Source organism: Tympanuchus pallidicinctus, unplaced genomic scaffold (assembly GCF_026119805.1).
Source record: "Tympanuchus pallidicinctus isolate F22 unplaced genomic scaffold, pur_lepc_1.0 scaffold16, whole genome shotgun sequence".
NCBI classification, from domain to species: domain Eukaryota; kingdom Metazoa; phylum Chordata; class Aves; order Galliformes; family Phasianidae; genus Tympanuchus; species Tympanuchus pallidicinctus.
In genome coordinates, this window is record NW_026294679.1 from 17,620,873 (window position 1) to 17,640,405 (window position 19,533).

At 45.3% G+C, this 19,533-nt stretch overlaps 1 protein-coding gene across 8 annotated transcripts in view; it reads left to right on the plus strand.

Moving 5' to 3' along the window:
• Positions 1–444: 444 nt before the first annotated feature.
• The window catches only part of MARCHF8 (membrane associated ring-CH-type finger 8), an 84,891-nt gene continuing 65,802 nt past the window's right edge, over positions 445–19,533 (plus strand). The window contains exon 1 of one of the 8 annotated variants that reach the window (XM_052678114.1): positions 445–595. The gene's annotated coding sequence lies outside the window, so the exon portion shown is untranslated. Of the gene's footprint in view, positions 596–721; positions 866–1,883; positions 7,076–19,533 lie in introns of those variants that run through there. The other 7 variants (XM_052678119.1, XM_052678118.1, XM_052678120.1 and 4 more) reach the window with 7 other exon arrangements.

Here is a 19,533-nt window from a genome sequence, read left to right on the forward strand (position 1 = left end):
CACTAAGCCTGGGCAGAGAAGATCCGTCCCTCAGCACTTCGTCGCAAAACCCTCATTTTACTTTTTTTCTAAGTGTCGTTCACCTGTTCCAGCACATAACAAGCAGACGTTCGTTATCCGTTTCTGTCTCCGGGAAGAAATGACGAAACGCACGCAACATAAGTATAAAATAGCTGCCGCCGTCGCCCCGCTGCCCCCGGCCTCCAGGCTCCGCTCCGCCCTCGCTCCCGCGGCGGTGCCGCGCTGCTGCAGACAGGTGCCGGGCAGCTCCGCTTGGAGCCGCGAGGCGACCCCCGCGCGCGGAGACTGAGCACAGCATCCCGTCCCGCCCCGCTTCCCCGTCCTCCTCCGGGCCATGGCGGCGGGGGCGGGCCGGGGCGGGGCGGAGCGGTGACGGGCAGCCCGGCCGGCCGCGGAACCGCCGTAAACAGCGGGCGAGGGAGCCGGGGCTGCCCCAGCCCCGCGGGAGCCCGGCCGCTCTCGGCCCGTCGGAGCCGCGGCTCGCCGCCTGCCGGCGCGGGCATGGGCAGCAGTAGCAGCCGCCGCCGCAGCCGGAGGAGGAGCCGCCGGCCCGGGCCCTGCGCGGGGCACCAAGGTAGGCTCGGCCGCCGCCCCGACCGCGGGGAGCCGCCGCTTCCTCCGGGCTCCGGCACGGGAAGGGGCCGGGCCGCTCGTCCCACGCCCGCGGCCCCGCGGCAGCGCCCTCCGCCCGCAGGTGGCGGCGAGCAACAGGCGGCGGCCGAGCGGCCCTCGGAGCGGGGCGCTGTCGGGAGCGGCTCCAGGTGCGGCCGTAAGAGGCTTTCCCCGCTGCCGCCAGCTTTGTCTGCTCTGCCTGACCTCGTCTCGCGGCGCGTTGGCGCTGGAGGTATTAGCGGTGCTCGGGAGGAAACGAGAGCCGATCAGCTGGGTGGGAGAGGCGCTGGTTTTGCGCTGCGTTTGTTTTGGGAGACGACGTGAATTTTCGTTCTGGTAGCGATGTGGAATGGAGGCGAGCGGAGTGAAAACTTTGCGCAAGGTGTGCTGTCATAACCCGACCGTACGGAGCCGTGCGGCTGAGTGACAGGCGGGGAAATAGCCCGAATTCTTTCATGCCTCTAGGAGCTGGGAGCAGATAAAAGTACTCCTCGGGTTGTTCTCGAGCGTAACGCTAACTTCAGCACGCCGTGAGTGCGATTCAGGCTAAAAGCTGAACGTACGAAGCCGAGCTTCGGGCTGCAGTGTGAAAAAGAAACCGTGGCACCGCCTTTGGAACGGGCAAAGTGCGTGTGGCCCTGAACAGGGCCAGCCCGCAGCAACCCCGCTGCAACAGCTCGGTAGGGAGCTGCTCTGGCAGCAACAGCAGCTTGCTTTGAGAACGTCTGCCTTTAGTTTGAGTAGCGTCAGGCCAGACTGGGGTTGAATCTGCCACGGATTAGCAGAGGAAAATTTTCTTTGGAAAATGCTTATTTATCAAGCCTATGTTGTTTCTGTTGATACCTGTCAATGACCCTGAATTCCTACTGATGTGTTGTGCTGAGCTTGCATCTGGAGCGGGACAGCTGGGAACACCAAGGATCCTGGCTTAAGGGTGTGTGCCTGCTGTGGAACATCGGGAGCTGTGACCCAGCTGTTGATGCCAGGTTGCCTGGAGCAAGCCTGGCACTGTGCTGTCAGAGCCAGACCTTCCCTGGGATGTCACTGTGCTGCAGCTGCTGGGACTGATAGGACTAATGAAGACTGAGCGACTGTCTTTTCACTGGGGACTTTGTGTAACTTTGGTTACATCCGATGGGAACCTAAAAAGTTCAGAATTTGCTGGTTGTTTGTTGTGGTGTTTAGGGATTCTTCGTTAACTTGTCCTTCTGCTAGCTCTAGTCAGCAGGTGTGCTCATAGAGGTAAGCTGGTGGGAAAGGGCCAGGTTTCTGTTATGGGCTGATAGATCAAAATAAAAGCTGTAACGTTTTTCATAGTTCAGCCTGTGTTAAGGCTGGTGGAGGTAGCCAAATGAAGCAGTTACCATTCTAGCACTAGGAAATCCACCTGTCTCCTGGCTGATTTAGCCCAGTCTGAACTGTCATGAGGAAGTACAGCTCCCTACAGGATGAGGGATTTTTAATTTCTGTTATTGCAGTCTAACCCTTTGGACAGGCAACTCTCCCATGTCCAACGGTGAAAGGAGTCCATCTGCTGAGGCTGTCAGCACCTGCTTTGGCAGCACGCCGAACTCTCTTCTCTGCCAGCCTGGTTTCCTTATTGCTGTTCCAAGCACTGTTATTAGTGGAGGAAGCAGACTGGTGTAGGAGCGTGGCCGCTTCCAGTAGTATTGACCAGGGGAGGAGCTCAGGTTCTCCTTACAATTTCTGCAGCATGAGGAAAATGAGTCTTATGCTCTTAGTTTTTCCCATCATAGCTGTCAAAAGCAGTCAGTCCTGAGGTGACTGATAGCCAGCTTCGTAAATGGCTGTTGGAGCCTCGAGTGAGAATGACCATTTGCTATGAGATGTGCAGACAGCAATGACTGTACCACTATTTATGATTTTTATTTTGTTTTGTGTAAGTTTTACATAAAGAGCTCTTGGTCCTGTGGAAGTGTCTCATGAGTATTCTGTAATAGGTGGTTGCTGAGCTCCTCTGCCAAATGAATAGGCTGTGATGGGCAGAGCTTGAAGGAACCTGGGTGCCATTAGTTCTGTCAGCTTGTGGCAGAGCTCAGCATTCTGCAGGAGTTTGGATGCAGTTGGCAAGATGGGGAGGCACTTCCCCTCTGCTGCAGAGAGAGGTGGAACAGAGGCAGGAAGAAGTATAACTTATTTGCAGATAGAGAGCTGTTGTTTCAAGTGCACTGCATTTTTGTCATGGCACCTTTTAGGAAAAGTCTCTCTTCTGCTTTTTTTCACCTGATTCTTGCTGTACATTCCAAAAAGCATGGTGTGTTTCTCTAGTACGTTCTAAAGAAATGCTAGGAAATGGTTCAAATGCCCAAATTCCGTCAGATTTCAGAGGTTAATATCATCTGGGTCTCTGAAAACTGACTCCCAAAACTTTAATCGCGGTTTGCATAGAAAGGTTTGGCCATCCAGAACTTCTGCAAGCAGCAAAGCAGAACATAAGACACTCAGCAAATTCAGCCAAATCCCCTTGTGGAAATACTGTCTTGTTTTCTTAATTATGGCTGCTCTGGCCTCTGAGACCCTTGAACTGCTCATCCTCTTTTGAAACACTGCTTAGGAAAATAGGTCATCTCTGGCCGTGCGTTTTGTTTGATTGGTTCGTAGGACCCGAAGATGTTATCTGTTCCTGGATAGCTGTTTCCTCATGCTCTCATGGGTTTGCATACTGGAGAATAAGGAAGTTCCTGTAATTCCAAGTGATTGCTTTCATCTGGATTTCACACCCACTGCTTCCTCCCTTGTGTCTAAAACAAATGGGATATTAATTTGTCTAATTGGGTAGTGTGCTCCAGGCAACATAAGGTTTTTCAGAGTAAGACTTGGTAAGGCAACGATTTTTTAAAATTACATGTGTTGAGTTTGTGGCCACTTCTGTGGAAAATGGCATTTTTGTCACTTCAGGATATGCTAAATTAACTTAACCCACCACACTTGTGTATACAATAAGTGATTAGCAAAGCTGTAGAAAGCTCTAAAGAATGGAAAACTAAAATTCTGGGAAAATATCAAGTCTAGGCCATATGGTATTAGAGGGGGAATTTTCCTGGGGAACAAGCTGTGGTATTACTGTCTGCTCTGCTGCTTTCATTTCTGAAAGATGTAGTGCGAGCTGCTGCAGGAGTAGCACAAGCAAACCACATAAACCACACATCTAATTCAGCAAAGGAATTTCTGTAGTAAGATAGGGAAGCAGCCATGTTCATGGTAGTTGTGCAGAGCTTACTGTGACTTCTGTTTTACTGACTTGTTTGTTGGCTTCAGAGGTCTGTAGTCAGACTCAATGGTCCTTCTGGGTCCCTTTCAACTCAGGATGTTCTGTGGTCTGGTGGCAGCCCGCACGGCGTGGCAGAGCTTATGTTAGACTTGCTGGGTGGGATTTGCTGGTAGTGAAGTTCTGCATCTCCAGATTTTTGCTTCTTTACTGAGTCAGGGCCAGCGTTACTATTTGTGTCCTTCAGCCTTTCCTGAAAAGACCACTTGGCCAAAGAACTCGTTTCCAAGGAAGATTCTCCTTCAGTGCTTCCCACAATACTTTTACAGATCTTTTATCAAGCAATGTAACCATGTAACTGCATTCCTGTGAAGCACTGAACAACCACTTAACAGATTACATTGTGTCTTTGCAAGTGCTGGGTGGTTTTTTTGGTTGTTTTGTTTGTTTTTCAGCTGTTCAATGCAATTAATAATAGACTTTAAGAGCGATGTTATTCTTAAATGTAATTAATCACCAGACAGTTCACAAACAGCCACAGAGATCTCAACCATCAAGAGTTTCCAGTGCTTGCAGTTTCTTTCCCCAGAGAATGGGAAACGCTGGCCTTCCCTCTGTGCCCAGCTGGCCAGTTGGGCTGCTTTGAGGGGAAAAGATGCATGCAAATGGCTGTTCAACTGCTTGTCCTCTAAAATAGATTCCTCTCTGGAGTTTGCCTGAGAGACCTCCAGACAGGTAAGGATAAGAGGTTCGTTTCAAGGAACAAAGCATTCCCAGCAGTTCCCTGAGCAGGTAGTTTGCCTTCTGCCCTGTTCTGAACTGTTCTGTAGGTCGGGAACCACTTCTCTTTGAATCCTGACCAAGGAGGTCAGTTTGATACAGAGAGGAAGGGAGGAAGGACAGAAGGAGCCAGGGTGACAGACCACAAGTGTGTTTGTGCATACAAGGTTACACACAATGTTGCTACTTTTTAGAAAAGTAAACCAAGACTTGTAGCTTCCCTTCTTCTCACCTACTTTGTTTTCAACAAGCTTTTCAGTTCTGCTTTATTCTGTGTAGGGGGGGAGGAGTATCTGTAGGAATAAGGGTGGCAATTCTTAACAGATAGATAGTCTTCCCCTGGGTTTGATTTGCTGGTTCTAATGACCAGAATAATTTGTCACTGACTCACTTGCTGCTAATAGTTCTGTGCCATCAGTGCAGCTTGAGGATGGGAAACGTGCTGCTGTTCAGAGCTGGGTTTTGGGTTCCAGTCTCCTGTTACCCAGGAACGTACACAGGTGCAGTAGTGGGGATCCACACATCTTCCCTTCGTGACAGGTCTACTTTTGACAGAAGAATTTTGCCTTTAGAGGGCCATTTGAATGATATTATAGAACAGGAAGCAGCAGGTTCCCCATGACAAATTGCTTTATATCACTAATGAAACTCTGAGAAAATGTTAGACAACTCTTACTATGGTAGAGATCTTCACATGGTAGTGGGTGTGAACCTGGCCTCTACCTTCCTGCGGGCAGGTGATGTCACATGGACTGTTCATGAGAGTGTCTTTTCTGATGGGTGCATGAATTGCTTTCTTTAATGTCATTCCCAATAACTTCATAAAGCATCTCCTGCTGACACCATCTCCTTCAAAGCCCAGGGAGCTGCTGGATGAAGGACCTCCTGTGACTGTTTATATTTGCTTTCACTGCCACTGGCTCCTTGTGTCATCCAGGACAGAGGATTAATCTCTCTGATCCCTCTATTTCTAGTTGTAAAAGCACAGTGTGCTATTGAGGATGATTCACTATTAGGCCAATCCTTGTTATAATCTCTTGTAACTGCAAATGCATTGGTCAGAAGAGGAAGGCTAATGAAAAATGTGGCATATTTGTGTTATATAATATGGGAAGATGGATGGATGGAATGGAACATGAAGTCATGAAGCCCTGTAGAGCTCTGCTGTGCTTTCATACCATGGACCATGTTATAGCATGGGGTTCTTGCAGATGCCTCATCTTGCCCTCTGAGTGTCGTTTTGTGCCTTTCTCTCTATCATGGTTGCCTTCAGCAAACTGCTCTTAGGGGACTTATGCTGAACAGCTCGATGAACTCTGTTATGATAGATAGAAAGTGAAAGTTGGTGGTAGCTTTTCAGTTCTTAATGAGTCCAGTAAAGCCTGACATTTCAGAGCAGTGTGAGAAGCATGAGGTTGTAGTTTACAGTATATTATAACAGTACAGAATATATATGGGAGCAGCCTGGGAGGGTTATCAGAAGTTTTTGATTTTTCCTTCCTTTCTGTTAAGTGAAATGAGTTTTCCCTGTAGATCTGCATCCAAAGTGTTGTCCATTTGAGTGTGATTATCGTCATCATAGCTTCGGGGTCATTTTCCTATAGAGCCTGCCTGCCAAATCTCAGTTGGAGGTGCCAGGACTAGAAAGAACACTTGCTGTCAGTGGTTTTCCTCTAGCTCTGTCCGTAATCAGTCATTTATATTCAAACTGTTTCAGTGTAAGAAGTGTGTATATATGTATGTGCTTTCATACACATAAGTAATATATAATAAAACAAGTAGACTACAAGCTTGCAGAGGAACTGCTGATCTTTGATACTGAAAATAAACTCTCAGAGAGAGGATTTTATTGTTCCAAGCAGCATAAATGCATGCACAACTAGATGGTGTCTTGCTGCAAAGAGAACATAAGTCTGCACAGCTCTCTTAAGGAAGAAGGAAGTTCACTTTGCAGCTAAGGGTTTGTCACAAGAGACAGGAAATCTGAGTCTTGTTCCTGCTTTCAGCCTATATTTTCTGGTTCAGGCCACCTCACCTTGCCTACCGTGCATCTCTCCCAGCTCAGGTATCATCTGGCCCACCTACTGTAATGCTCTTGGGGTTTTTTTTGATGACTGGTTTATAGCCCACTTCTTGGTAGGAAATGTGCTTATGCAATCGCATGCTAGTAACTTCTGAACCTGATAGCCAAATGTCAGATATTTGCTGAAACAGCAGGCATCACAGGAGGAAGGGAAAATAAGCTGCAATGTCACAGCCAAAGGCTGCAGCCTCACCCTGCACAGAAGCTCACGGAGATAGCACTTTTTTGAGACAAAAGACAGTCCACATAAGTGGGTGACACTTGGCATGCTGCAGCCACAGGACAACCAGAGTACAAGCTATAAGCGTGCCAATTCTTCTGCCCGTTGGATAGCTGCCTTTCTTTGCAAGGTATTTTGAAAGCTTGGGGGAAAAGCTTAAGAATTGCTGCTGAGTTAGAATTGGCGCTGTGCAGCAGCCTCTTCACAAAATTAATGTTTGATAACATAAGGGGGTGGAAGGAGGAGAGGTTCAGTTGTAAAATTACAGGAGACTTGTCAGGCTGGCTTGATCTTGAGAGGTAACAAGAAAAAAGATGCAGCTCAGTTTGATTAAAAAAATTGAAGGGAGGTTTAACTTTGCTCTTGACATAAGAAAGCAGAAGCCAATAAAAGAGATCAGATTTCAGCCTTCAGACAGGATTGGTGTTCTTATGCAGTGTGTTAAGGCTGTATTGTTGAAATATCTCTGCATTGGGGTGTGAAAACTATGCAATTGCTGTTCAGCAGTTTCTTTGCATAAGAATGTGTTTTATTTCTGTTATTCACATAACAGTGGTGGTCAGCTATTTTGTACCCTTTCTTCTAGAGTCAGACGTGAAAGGAGAGGATAACCTCTGAGTAAGACCCCTGGAGTTAAGTCTTTCAAATGTTGTGAAAACATTCACTAAGTTGCTTTCCTTATAAAACTGCAAGGCTTGAATGGGCCCTGTGTTGTTCTGTACAAGTTGCTACATGCTTTGGCAGGTGGGTGAGAAAGAACCATGCTCTGCTACACCTGAAGAGCTCTGCAGCTCTGAGGCATTTTAGAGGTGAGATGCTTTTTTACGTATCTTTCTGAGAGGGAAGGAAAGCTGCAGTGTGGTGTTTTCCAGGCAAATTTCTGAGTAAGTGAAGTTTGCAAGACCCTGTTGTATTTATCAAATGGCTAAAAGTTCAAAATTATTCTTCTTTCACCTTTCATGATCCATCCAGTTACTTTTTTACAAAGAGGTATGTGGCTTTGCTTCTAAGTAGATAGTCTGCAAGTGAAAGACTAGAGCTGCATCTTCAAATCTCTGTGTTCAAAGCAGGAGTCAGTGCTGCCGGAGCTCTATGCCGTGTACCAGGGTTGCCTAAGTGCCTCGTACTTATACAGTGTGGGTTGGTGTGATATATGCTGCATAGTCTTTTGTTGGTTTTCTTCTTCCTGGGATCTGAGTCTTCCATGGTCAGCGTGTGGTGTTTCGGGAACCCTAAGATACTGGTATCTGCACTAGGCATAGGCTTTTGTTCACCAGTGGTGCTGATATCAGCTTCTCCAAGTACAGCATTAAGAGAAAGGAATGAGAAATCTTCATTCAGTGATACCCTGGCAAGAAGCGAGCACAACATTGTGCAGTTCAGTCTGAGCACAAAGAAACAGTCAGGACCAGTTTTTTACACAGGAGCATCCATCATGCATTTGTCTCTTGACTGTGGTCTCCTGTTGTGTGCGTTAGACATTTATTATGATAGCCTGCTTTCTCTGTGTACTTGAGCTCTTCTTGTCACCTGGGACACATGCCATCTCTGAATGCCCACTGGGAACTTTTCCCATCTGCATTTTCACACTGTGCAGTGTTACAGGTGCTTCACTTGGACTTGGTGAGCCTGTGATGCCAGGAGGCATCCTGCTGGTTGGCTCCTGCCAGCTGACTTTTCAGGTCTTCCATAGCTGCCGTATGTAAGCTTGAGTCCTGCATGGGTCTGGTGGAGCCTCTCTTAACAGGCTGTGCCTGCTTCAGGGCTTGTGGGAGGCTGCAGGTATGGCTTTGCTCCAGGGCATCGCTTTGTTCAGGCAAGGTGTGTTTGCCAGTTGTACCTTGGTACTTTAGTATTATCATGCTTTCCCCAAGACCCTGTGAGAGATATATGTATCCCTCACTTGGTTGTAATTGACATTATTTCTTCTGCAAAGAAGGAAAGAAAACTCCAAGCTGATCATCCAACTCTGACTGTCCTCCTTTGAGCCATATCCTGTGAACCTCATGGGCACTCCTTGTGATTGATGTAATCTAACTAATGTACATAAGAGACATCTGAGTCACAATAGGGAATTTAATAAGATGAGGAAGCCATTGAGTTTTAAGTCTGAAAGTGGTTCGTGTCAGCAGAGGAGAGGAATGGAAAGCAGCATGACAGTGCATCATATCCCACTGAGGCTAGACCACGGACATGCAGAGGCACAGGCCAGCTTCTCCCATGCATGGTTTGCCCTCAGCGGCCCCTGGGAGCCAGGGCAGAGCTGGTGAGTTTCTGAGCGGAGCCCTTTATGTGTTCTTTCTTCTTCCTTTACTGGAACGTGCCAAAAAAAAAAAGGAAGAAAATCACTGGGAGGCCAAGTCATGCTTTAGCCTGGTGAGCAATGGCACAGTGCATTGTGCTGCTGCTGGGCCTACTGAGTTGCTGTGTTTAGAATATGCCACTGCAGCTTGGCAGCTGTCAGAGGGACAGGTTGCTCAGCATGTGGCTGCCTTTGCTGCTGTGTGAAGATAGCTGTGCCTTTCCTATACGTCTTTATCTCCCCTTGCAATTCCTTCTAGGCTTTGTGCGAGAATCCTGAAGCTCTTAAGAAGTCTCTTCTGGGCTGAGTGATAGCTGCTTTCCCTTTTCTCTGTTCCCGGCAGAGATGACTGATAGATGATGGCTTTTGAAGAGATACTAAATGTTGCATTGGAAGTTGGTGCCTAAAACAGTTCTAAGAAAGGCGGTGACTCACTTATAACTCGGTGGCACTGGCTCAATCAGCTGGCTGCTAAAAATAACCCACCTTCTAATTCCACCGTTGATCTCTAATTGGAGAAGTATTCTAATTTATAATCTGCAGAGAGGGCTAGATCAGAGTTTGAAGTGAAATCTCTGGTTTGCCAGTTAGGAGACTTGGTGTTTGGAGGGGGCATTCTGGGTGGAGACTAGCTCAGAGTGATGACACTGGCTTTGCCCTGAGCTCCTGCTGAATCTTTTCCCCAGATAGATGCTGTAGGGTGCCGTTTTATCAGCATGCCTTTTTTCACCCTCCTTGGTGTGTTGTCCTAGGGAAAATTCTTTGTTGTTCCTACAGTGACAGTGAAACAGTGACTGTGCAAACAAACCCTTCCACACTGTGTGTCTGTGGAATACTTTTTGTTTCCTGCTTCAAGCTGTTCAGTAGCACTGGTTTAGTGCCATAAGGGCAGCTGCCTGGTTTTACAGTAGAAACAGTGTGTTTTTGGCAGCAAGAAAAAGGTGTCTTTTCAGCTGTTATGTAGCATCTCATAAGATTGGTCTTCACTTACTTATAGCCTTGTTATGAGATAGTTTCTAAGTTAGCTAGGTGCTATCCTCTGTATTGGTACAGTGAGAGCTGAGCTGACCTTGCTGAAGTGTGACACTTCTGTTAGGTCTGCAGAAAATGTAGGGGGTGTGAGATTGCACCAATTTACTTCTTTGACAGAGGATGGCAAAAGAAGCTTGTGAAAGAGGAATTTTTGCCATTGCCAGCTGCTGCTATTCAATGAATAGCACCTGTCCCTGTAAACATGAGTGTGACTCCCTGCAGGACTGAGGTTTTGTCCTTGTTCACAGAGAGCGCAGGTAGTGCAGAAGTGTGTGAGGCACTGGGTCACTTATGACACAGAGGGGACAGTGTCTGAGATGCTTCCTCTGGCACCCAGAGACTGAAGTGAAATGGTTGGGTTTTCCAAAGAGAAATCACAAATGTGGGTTCCATCATTTCTGAAATGTCAGAGTCCATATCCTTCATCTTTAAGTATTGCATGGAAGTCTTGGTGCTGTTGTCCAGCCAGTGCTGGGCAGCTCATACCAAAGATGGGACTGTCTCTGGGATGGACATGCCAACTGTCTTCAGTGAGCAGAACACAGGGGATTTTGTCTTGATTGTCTGGCATCATCTGCTGCCCTTTGAATAGAGCACAGTTTCCTTCTTTTTTTTCTTGTATTTGTCATTTTAAGCTGATTGATAAAGAAATATGCCCTTATTTCTCTATTGTGCTAGTTCAGAAGACATTTGTATTATGATTCTGTAGTAGTATTTTACCTATTCTTTGTTTGACCTCATCAGGCTCAATGCTCCCCTCTTTCCAACAGTACACCTTCTTCCAGAATTAATGAAATTTCAACCAAAAAAATGACCTTTTTCTTCTTGCCTTCCACTCAACATTTCAACAAATACCTGATAGAAACTGCTGTTACTTCTAGTTTTTGTGCTCATTAATGTTTCAGATTTTAAAACAGTGCTCATGTGCACCAGAATTTCATGGACCTTATTCAGCAGACTTGGCTCATCGTGCTGGCTCCTGTCTAAACTAATTTAAAGGAAAGCACATCCATTAGGGAAGAAGACAGAAAAGCCACTTATAAATGTGATAACGTTGGAAGATGTGACATGTCGATTGATACTGGTGATGTGGTCATGATCCTGAATTTATTTTAAACATTTTCCTCTATGGACAGCTTCCCATATTGACTTTACTTGCCCTGTGCATGTACCCAGGAACTCTCTCACTGACCTGGCTCAGAAGGAAGTTGGTAGTTACTAGACACCTGAAAATTGCTTTGAGCATCTTCTGGAGGAAAAACAAGAAGTGGAAGAGCAGTGGAGTGTTGTGAGTCACCCAAGCTGCAAGATACAAATCTGTGTAATTCTTACAAACAGATATTGTTTCTGTTTATCTGGACACTAGGCTTAGTCTTTGCAGCTTTCTGCAGTTGCCTGTCGTTCACAGGCTTTAGAAATCCTACTTTAATGCTGATGATAGACAGCTGCAGTACATTTTTCATAAGGTTGCATACAGAGCATGTAAGTGCATTGGAGAAACACTATGAAACTCCACCTAATTCCTTGTAAGATGTTTGAAGAAGTACAAGGTCTAATATGGAATGGGACAGAAAGGGTCAACACTTGATTGCAGAACAAAGAACAAGGGCAGAGGGTGAGGAAGTAACCAGTGGACACTTGGTTTCTTGTAAGTGTAAGAAAGGAATCCACAGTCATATATTCAGCTCATGATTGCATCAAGAGGCTATTTTAGGTACAGGGGGGATGAATGGGCTTTTATAAATCGTGGTAAGGAGTGCCTTGTCTGAGGGCTCAGTGATGCCAGCTCCTTTTCTGGTGGCAGAGTGGGGCTGTGGGGGAGGACACACAGACTTGACACACGCCTTGCAGCACACTTGCATGAAATAACTGGCTAATGAAAGGAAACTGTTTTTGCTGACACTTCGGTGCTGCCAGTGCGTGTTGGTGTCAGCCCTGTGTTGCATGGGGAGCTGGGGCATGCGAAGGCTGACTGTTTGTCAGCCCACTGAAATTGGCTGCCTGGTCTTTAAATTGCACCAGGGATACTTGAGATAAGAAGAGAACTTGCAGCCTTTTAATGTCACTGTGTGCACTGTGAAGAGGTTGCAGCTGGAAGAGACCATCTTGTTCTGGTGCTGGAGGGAAATTAATTCTGTTCAGACCTGGACCCTTCTGTAGGCTTTTACACGACTTTGCTATTTAATGATAATGCTGTTACACAGGGGTTTTTATAGAATGATAGAATCCTTAGAGTCAGAAGAGACCTTTAAAGATCATCTAGTCCAGCTCCCCTGCAATGAACAGGGACATCCACAGCTTGATCCAGTTGCCTGATCCAGTCCTCATCTTGAAAGTTCCCAGGGATGGAGCACCCAACTACAACTCTGAGCAGCCTGTTCCAGAGCCTTAGCACCCTCACTGTAAAAGACCTTGTATCTAACCTAAATATATCCTTCATAGCACAACTGTCACATTGGAATTGATGAGAAACGCCATATCTGTTTCTCTAGCAGCTCTGTCAAATCAAGAATCTGGCGATGGTGACCATGCAGGTATGAACCTGGGGAGTGATTAACACCTGTCCTGCTGTTATCACTGGTCTGAATGCAGTGCCTGGAATTGTGGTGTTACCAGATACAGTTTATTGCTACAGTAAGGAGCAGTGCCAGCACCACAGAAGTTATGTGTGTGTGAAGCAGACGGAAAGTGGGCAAGGGGGAGTACTATTACCCTTCCATTTAACAGAGGGGTCAAGTGAAGAACTTAAATGCTTTGACTTCCTGAACCCCAGCTTGGGAGGACACCTCTTTATTGCTGATATTTAGGGGAAGAAAAGATGAGCACTTGTGCATGTGGACAGTGGATCCCACAGCTTGTTCTCCTTTCTGGAGCATGAGCTCTTGTGCAGGTGGCAAATGCTGGTCCTCTTCCTGAAAAGGGAGGCTCTTGTTTGATGTTAGCAAATGTATAGAAAAGGCATTAGTGTGGAAAAAGACCGAAAAAGTCATAAAATGTTCAGGCATAGGTGTCTGCATTTCCAATAAAAAGATCTCACTAAAAGCTGTTGCAGTTTGATGACCTGTATGTAGTATTCCCCTGGATTTAAGATTTATTTACAGTTTAACTATCTTAACTTCAGGGGAAAGTAAATGACTGCAGGTACTATTTTTGCATCAGAAGGTCAGGTTATTTCTAAACGTGGGAAAATGTGGTTGAAAACAGAACTTAGTGGTGTCATGCATGTTTGTGGAAGAATGAAGTAGAGAATGCTTAGCATTGGCCTTACTGCTTCACACTTGAGCTTTTGAAGAGCCTGGTTTGGAGCTGTCTGATTTCTGCTTTGTGCAAGTTCTAAGGAATGTAGTTTTTGCTGTTTCCTTAGAAGGAGCTTAACAGTGTGTCATAATGATGCAGAAATCTAGATTTATTTTTAAGATTTTCAGAGTAAAGATATGTTGTAACTCTTTATTTACAGGCTCAAGTTATCTGAGATTTAACTCATGAATCATTCAAAAGAAATACATTCTTATGTGCACCAATTTGGAAATTTCTTATTCACCCAAGGACAAAGAGGCAATGATTTCATACTTCTTCAAAATACAGAATCGTTTAATAAATACTGTGTTCTTTTTACTCTGGCTTAGAAGCAATGGTTTGCCAAGCAGCAATTAAACAATAGTGAAAAACGTTGCTTAGGCGCCTGTTGTTCATAAATAGCTTTCATAAATGTTATCCTCTGATGTACTGGAAAATAAGTGATGTAGCACAGGATTTTCCTAGAAATACATCATTGTTATCCGTGTATAATACATAATGTGAGCAATGTCCTCATTGAACAATAATGAAACTGTTTTGTTTCTTCTCTATCTTGTGTTGTAAATATTTACACTGTTTGAGAAACACAAGCTTTCATTGTCCATATGTAAATTTATGCATTTGTGCTAATAGTCTTTATTAATTTTGAAGGTGAAGATACAGGGCAATTTTTCCCTTGATATCAGAACTGAGTTTCGTGAACCTCAAAGTGACTGCAGTAGAGAATGGAGATGATCACAAGTTATAGGTGTTGCCTTACATCAGGTAGACTTGCCGTTGTATTTTGGCGCAGACTTCTCTCACTGGTCTGTCTATGTGTTTGTATTTTTCAAAAACTACAGGAAAAGGTGTCATGCTGTTGCATGTTGTTATCAGACTGAATATGTTGAAGAAGAAAGTCATCGTTCCTATAATAAAGGAAATATTAGTTTGAGCCATGTGATCAAAACAACCAGATTCCACTCTGAAGTGTGGAGTCAGTGCTAATTCAGAGGGAGGGATGTCTTCTCTGGAGGAGGATGTGAATTTTTCAGAAAGCCAACTTCTGGTTACTGTGTGGGAGTTAAAGGGATCGTGGTCAGGAGTGATAACAAGGCAAGTGCTGTGTGTGCTGTGATATTGCATCCTGCCTGGAGCTGAGCCATGGAGACTTGCAGATTGCTGCATGATCCACGTGCCAGACCTGTTCTGTTGGGAAGCACCTCAGGGCAGGAAGATGTGTTTAACACGAAGGAGTGAGGTGAAATGGTGATAGCCTGGGCGCTACAAGAAGTGACACACCCAGTACAAGTGGCTGTGAACTGCAGTCCAGAGAGCGCTACTTGCTGGCCTGGAGCACAGCAGTGCTGGCTGTTGCCCTCTCAGTCTCCTCACTCTCAAGGTTTCTCAGCGAAAGGAGAATGAATGTTCAGCTTTACCTCTGCATCTTTTTTCTTGTTGCAGTTACAGACTGTCCCTGCAATAACCTCTGTTTCTGAGGTGCAAATCATGCTCATCTTCTGCTGAAGACAGGAGAAGGGATTGATAAGAGCTCTGGGGCCATTATTTACTGATCCTGCAATTTAACAGCTTTCTTGTCTAGTTCCATTATGTAGAAATGTTTGCAGAAACAATCATGTTTGTATTTGGAGCCAGTCAGATCTGGCAGATACCCTTCTTTCTTTGTGCTGTGTGTAATCTGCAGCTGTATGTTCCCATGTCCTGAGAAGCTTTCTAAAGGAACATCTGGAATATGCAAAATAATCTCTTATTCCCTTTTAACTTTTTTCAGCTAAGTAACAACATGATTTTAAAAAAGAAATCGGAAGAAAAATATTTTTGTCTCGAAGTGCATTATTTTTAGTACACTTGCAGGTGGAAGAAAGGAGGAACTGAGATAATAAAGTAAGAAGTTGCAGCAGAGTTAGTAAACATTGTAAGATATATGTACATAGACATAGCTGTAAATAGCAATAATTCAGAATTAGATCTGTGTAGAGCAAAGTCTAAGTCCAATGGTTCTTTTCACTTACGGTGTTGAACTAACCCTGAATTGCTAAGGGTTCTGTAGGGGAAGAAGTGCCAGTTTCTCTTCATTCTCAACTTCAGTTCTCTTGATTAGATTTGTCAACAAATGCATGTGAAGTACATAAGCCTTGATGACATCTCTTAAATAGTGCTGTTAACGAAGTACTGATTAAGCTTCGGTAAAACAAAATGAAGCACAGATGCAGGATCCTCGTTTTGAAAATGCACATCTGTCATCTCTAGAAAAGGATTATGTAAGCTCTATTAGTAGGGGAGGAGTCCTGACAAGCTCAAAATAAAATAAATGAAAGCTTCAAACTGGTGCCTATACAAGCTAATAGGATTGGAGATATTTGCAAATATGAAATATGTAGTGTACAGAAAGTAGCATAGGACGTATGCACAGGCCATGGCCAGTTTGAATGTCAGGGCAGGTAAGCAGGTAAGGTGCACACAGAGGTTTGCTGAGTACTGCATGAGTTCTTATGCTAAATTTGAACACACACATTCACATTCACACATGAAAGAGATTTTTATGCTCATGGGACTTTGAGACTTCACATTGAGGCCGCCAGCAGAAAAACAGATTCCAAAGCTGCATTAATAGATTATTTTGAATCTCACATAGAGAAAATAAGCAGTACACCATCTTTGAGCAGCACAATGTTATTCAGAAGGTTTCTATTCCTGTTTGGGTTGGGTTTCATGCTGTATAGGGGGGGGGAATTCCAGGCACTCACAGCAGTGTTCTACCAGCCTTCAGGGCAGCACTTCCCACCCTGCAGCTGGTGCATACCCTGAGCTCCACCGACTCCATCAGCTGCACTTCAGGATATTCGTGGTATTGCATAGCGCTACAGTGAAGGGATTATCTGGACTGCAGTGATCTTGTGTCTTTATTTTTAACTTGCACGACCCCCAGAAGATTGATCTATGTGTTACGACTGGCTGTCATCAATGGGAACTAAGGGAATCAAAGAGAACTGTAGGAAACCTTGAGGCAGACAGGAATAACTCACAGGTGATTTGTTTCAGTTCTCATGTTAGCGATTATCCTCTTGCTTATGCCACAGGTTAAAAGGTTTATCTTTCATGCACACGAAGGCAGAGTCTTTTGTAATCCAGAGACTCTATTCTTTAAAGAAAACAGCTGAGATGTTTGGCTTTTTCTCCTCCTCTGAGCAATGCAAAGCATGTACGTGCACATCCATACGTCCACAGGATGCTTTCCTCTTGGTGTGGGTCTATCTATGTCTGCAGCCAGTGCCACTACAGCTCGAGAGCTTCTGCTGGACTCCACCATGTGCGGTGTAAAATGGGAATATGGTGAACTTTGAAGTTTAAATAACCTAATGAAGTCTGCAGTTCGTACTCCATATTTTTAGATTCCTTTAGATACCAAACTACAGACATGAAACCATAATTTGTGTTCATTTGCCTTAGTGTAGATCTTTAATCTAGACCTAGATCTCTCTTTGATCTAGATACAGATCTCTAGATCTAAATCTTTGTTAAGCCTTTATTTTGGAACATGTGATGGACAGAAAAGCTGCAGTGAGTGACAGGTGGAGACAGCAGCGTACCTTCCTGTGCCTTGGTCCTTCCAGTAGCACATCTCATGGAGCAGGCCAGCAGTTCACCAAGTGTTAGGCTCCCCTCGTGGCTGACACGCGTCCCGGTTTCCTCAGTGAGGCCTGGTAGGGTGGGTGATGGAAAAGGGGTTTGCAAACAGTCCCCTATCTGCTTTGTCTGTGGTGAGTTTACCTGTTGATGTCTGTTGTTCCCCCTTGTGTCCTCGATACTGATGACCCAAGGGAATCTAATTTTCTGTTGCTGTCAGGAGACACAGTGCTGAGGGGAATGCCTCAACACCAGACCCCAGTCACACGTTTGCCTTTCCTCCTTGAGTACTGTAAAAGATAGTTTGTCTAATTCCCTCTGAATCTTGCTGATGTTGCTGTGGCTGTGTGGTTCTGTTGTTACAGCTGATGTGGTTTCAGGTGTGTGCCAGAAAATCTCTGAAGGGTTCATCTATGAAAACAGTTCAGCTCATTATCATTTGGTGAATGCCCAAACTCCCTATAGGTTTTCTTTAAGTATTTTTCTCTTGTGAACAGTATGTGAGCAGCCAGGAGGGCAGGGTCAGAGGATCTCTCCTCGTGCACAGGCAAATGTGGCATCTGGTTCACACATACGCACTCTGTCTCAGTTCCCTGCTGTCCCATGATTGCATCAACTTTCCAGGCAAAGTGGAACTGGAGAGTCCTTCCTCTGCAAGTGGGATAGCATCCACACCAGTAGTCATGGGGCTTCTTTTGTGTGTGGGGTTCACAAACTGAATCTTACACAAGGAAGAGGAAGCTGAGCTCTATCTGCTATCTCCGAGGTGTGTTCAGCTGTTGTGTCAATGGGGAGAGATGCTTTGGCAATAGGATTGCTCACTTTGTATGAGAGAGGGCTTACACATCTAACCATGCATTGTGATTTATGGCTACAAATCCTGAGTAGAAGGGAGCACCTAGAAGCTGTCCCCTTGACTTAGCATTGCCTGCTAAGCCTTTCTGGCAAGACCCTGGTTTGATGTGCTTGAAGCTTTCTTAGATCTTTGCTCTCCCCATCCATGGAGATGTTCAAGGCCAGGTTGGATGGGGCCTTGGGCAGCCTGGCATTAGATGCAAAGGTTGGCGGCCCTGCCTGTGGCAGGGGATTGGAGCTTGGTGGATCCTGGAGGACCCTTCCAACCCAAGCCATTCTATGATTTTCATGTCCTCTACTCTTCACCATGGATCGGGAGCCCACAGTGTTGATTCAGCTGTGAAAAAGGTCCCACAGAGCTTTACAAAGAGGCATTGCTTTTCTAGGCATCCTTGTCAGTATGTGCTTGGCACTGCAGATGGTTGACGCATGTAACTTTATCCTTTAATTAGTGCTGTGGAGCTAAGGTGCTTCAGGTTGGTACTGGCAGGTCTTGAGTGTGTGGTTGTTAGGATCCTTCCCAGCTGGAGGCATACAGTGTGGCATCTGGGGTAAGTTTAGAGCTTTTCTTAAGCTGCTCTTGAACAAAGGCAGGCTTTGTTGAATGTCTGCCCAGCTGCTCTACCAGAGGAAGGCTATTTTACGTTGTCTTTGACTATCTAATTGGATTATATCTTTCAAAGAATTCTAACGTGCTATCCGTAAAGTACCTGCAGAAAAACTGGTCTGATTTGTTTGTTGGAATCAGAGGGATTTAGCTGTGTTTTCTAATAATTTTCCTTGTTCTCCTTGCAGCAGTAAAATGCCCTTGTCTGAAAGCCCACAACCCTTTTTGAGGGCTGCAGACTGGGCTCTGTCTCCACCCCCTTTGGCTCAGCCATTGCTGGCAGTAGCACAGGACATATTACCTCACAGACTTTCATTGGAACTTGACACTCCCTGGATTTCATTTATGTTTTCTTGGGAAAATACCTTCAATTCCTGCTTTGTTAATTGCAGTTTGTTATTCCTATCTCAGCCCATGCTTATCTCTCTTCTGGCACTTACAGCTTGGCTCCTTTAGAGGATGAAGCTAAATAGGTGTGGAGGACTTGCGGAAGTTCAGGGTTCTTTTTCTTTGGGCTAGAGTTGCATTTCAGTAGTGCCAGTAAGTCCCATGTTTGCCTCTGTCCTTCAATAAGAGGTGTCCTTGCTGTTGCTTGTTCACACTGGTAGATGTTTGTTGTTTTTTCTTAAGATCAGTGATGTCTAGAAGTTTTGGAGGTGTTGCCTTATGGTATGCTGTCTTGGCATTGATGAAAGTAATATAAATCCTGACTAGGTGTCAGCAACACTCTTGAATTTGGCTGAGCACTCTAATGGGCAGCCAGCATCCTTGGGAAGCAGAAGGCATTGCCTTCGGTTTTGTTTTTGCCAATGATGTGCTGTATGACCTCTGACAACTCTTTTCCCCCTCAGTAGAAAGAGGATACTGA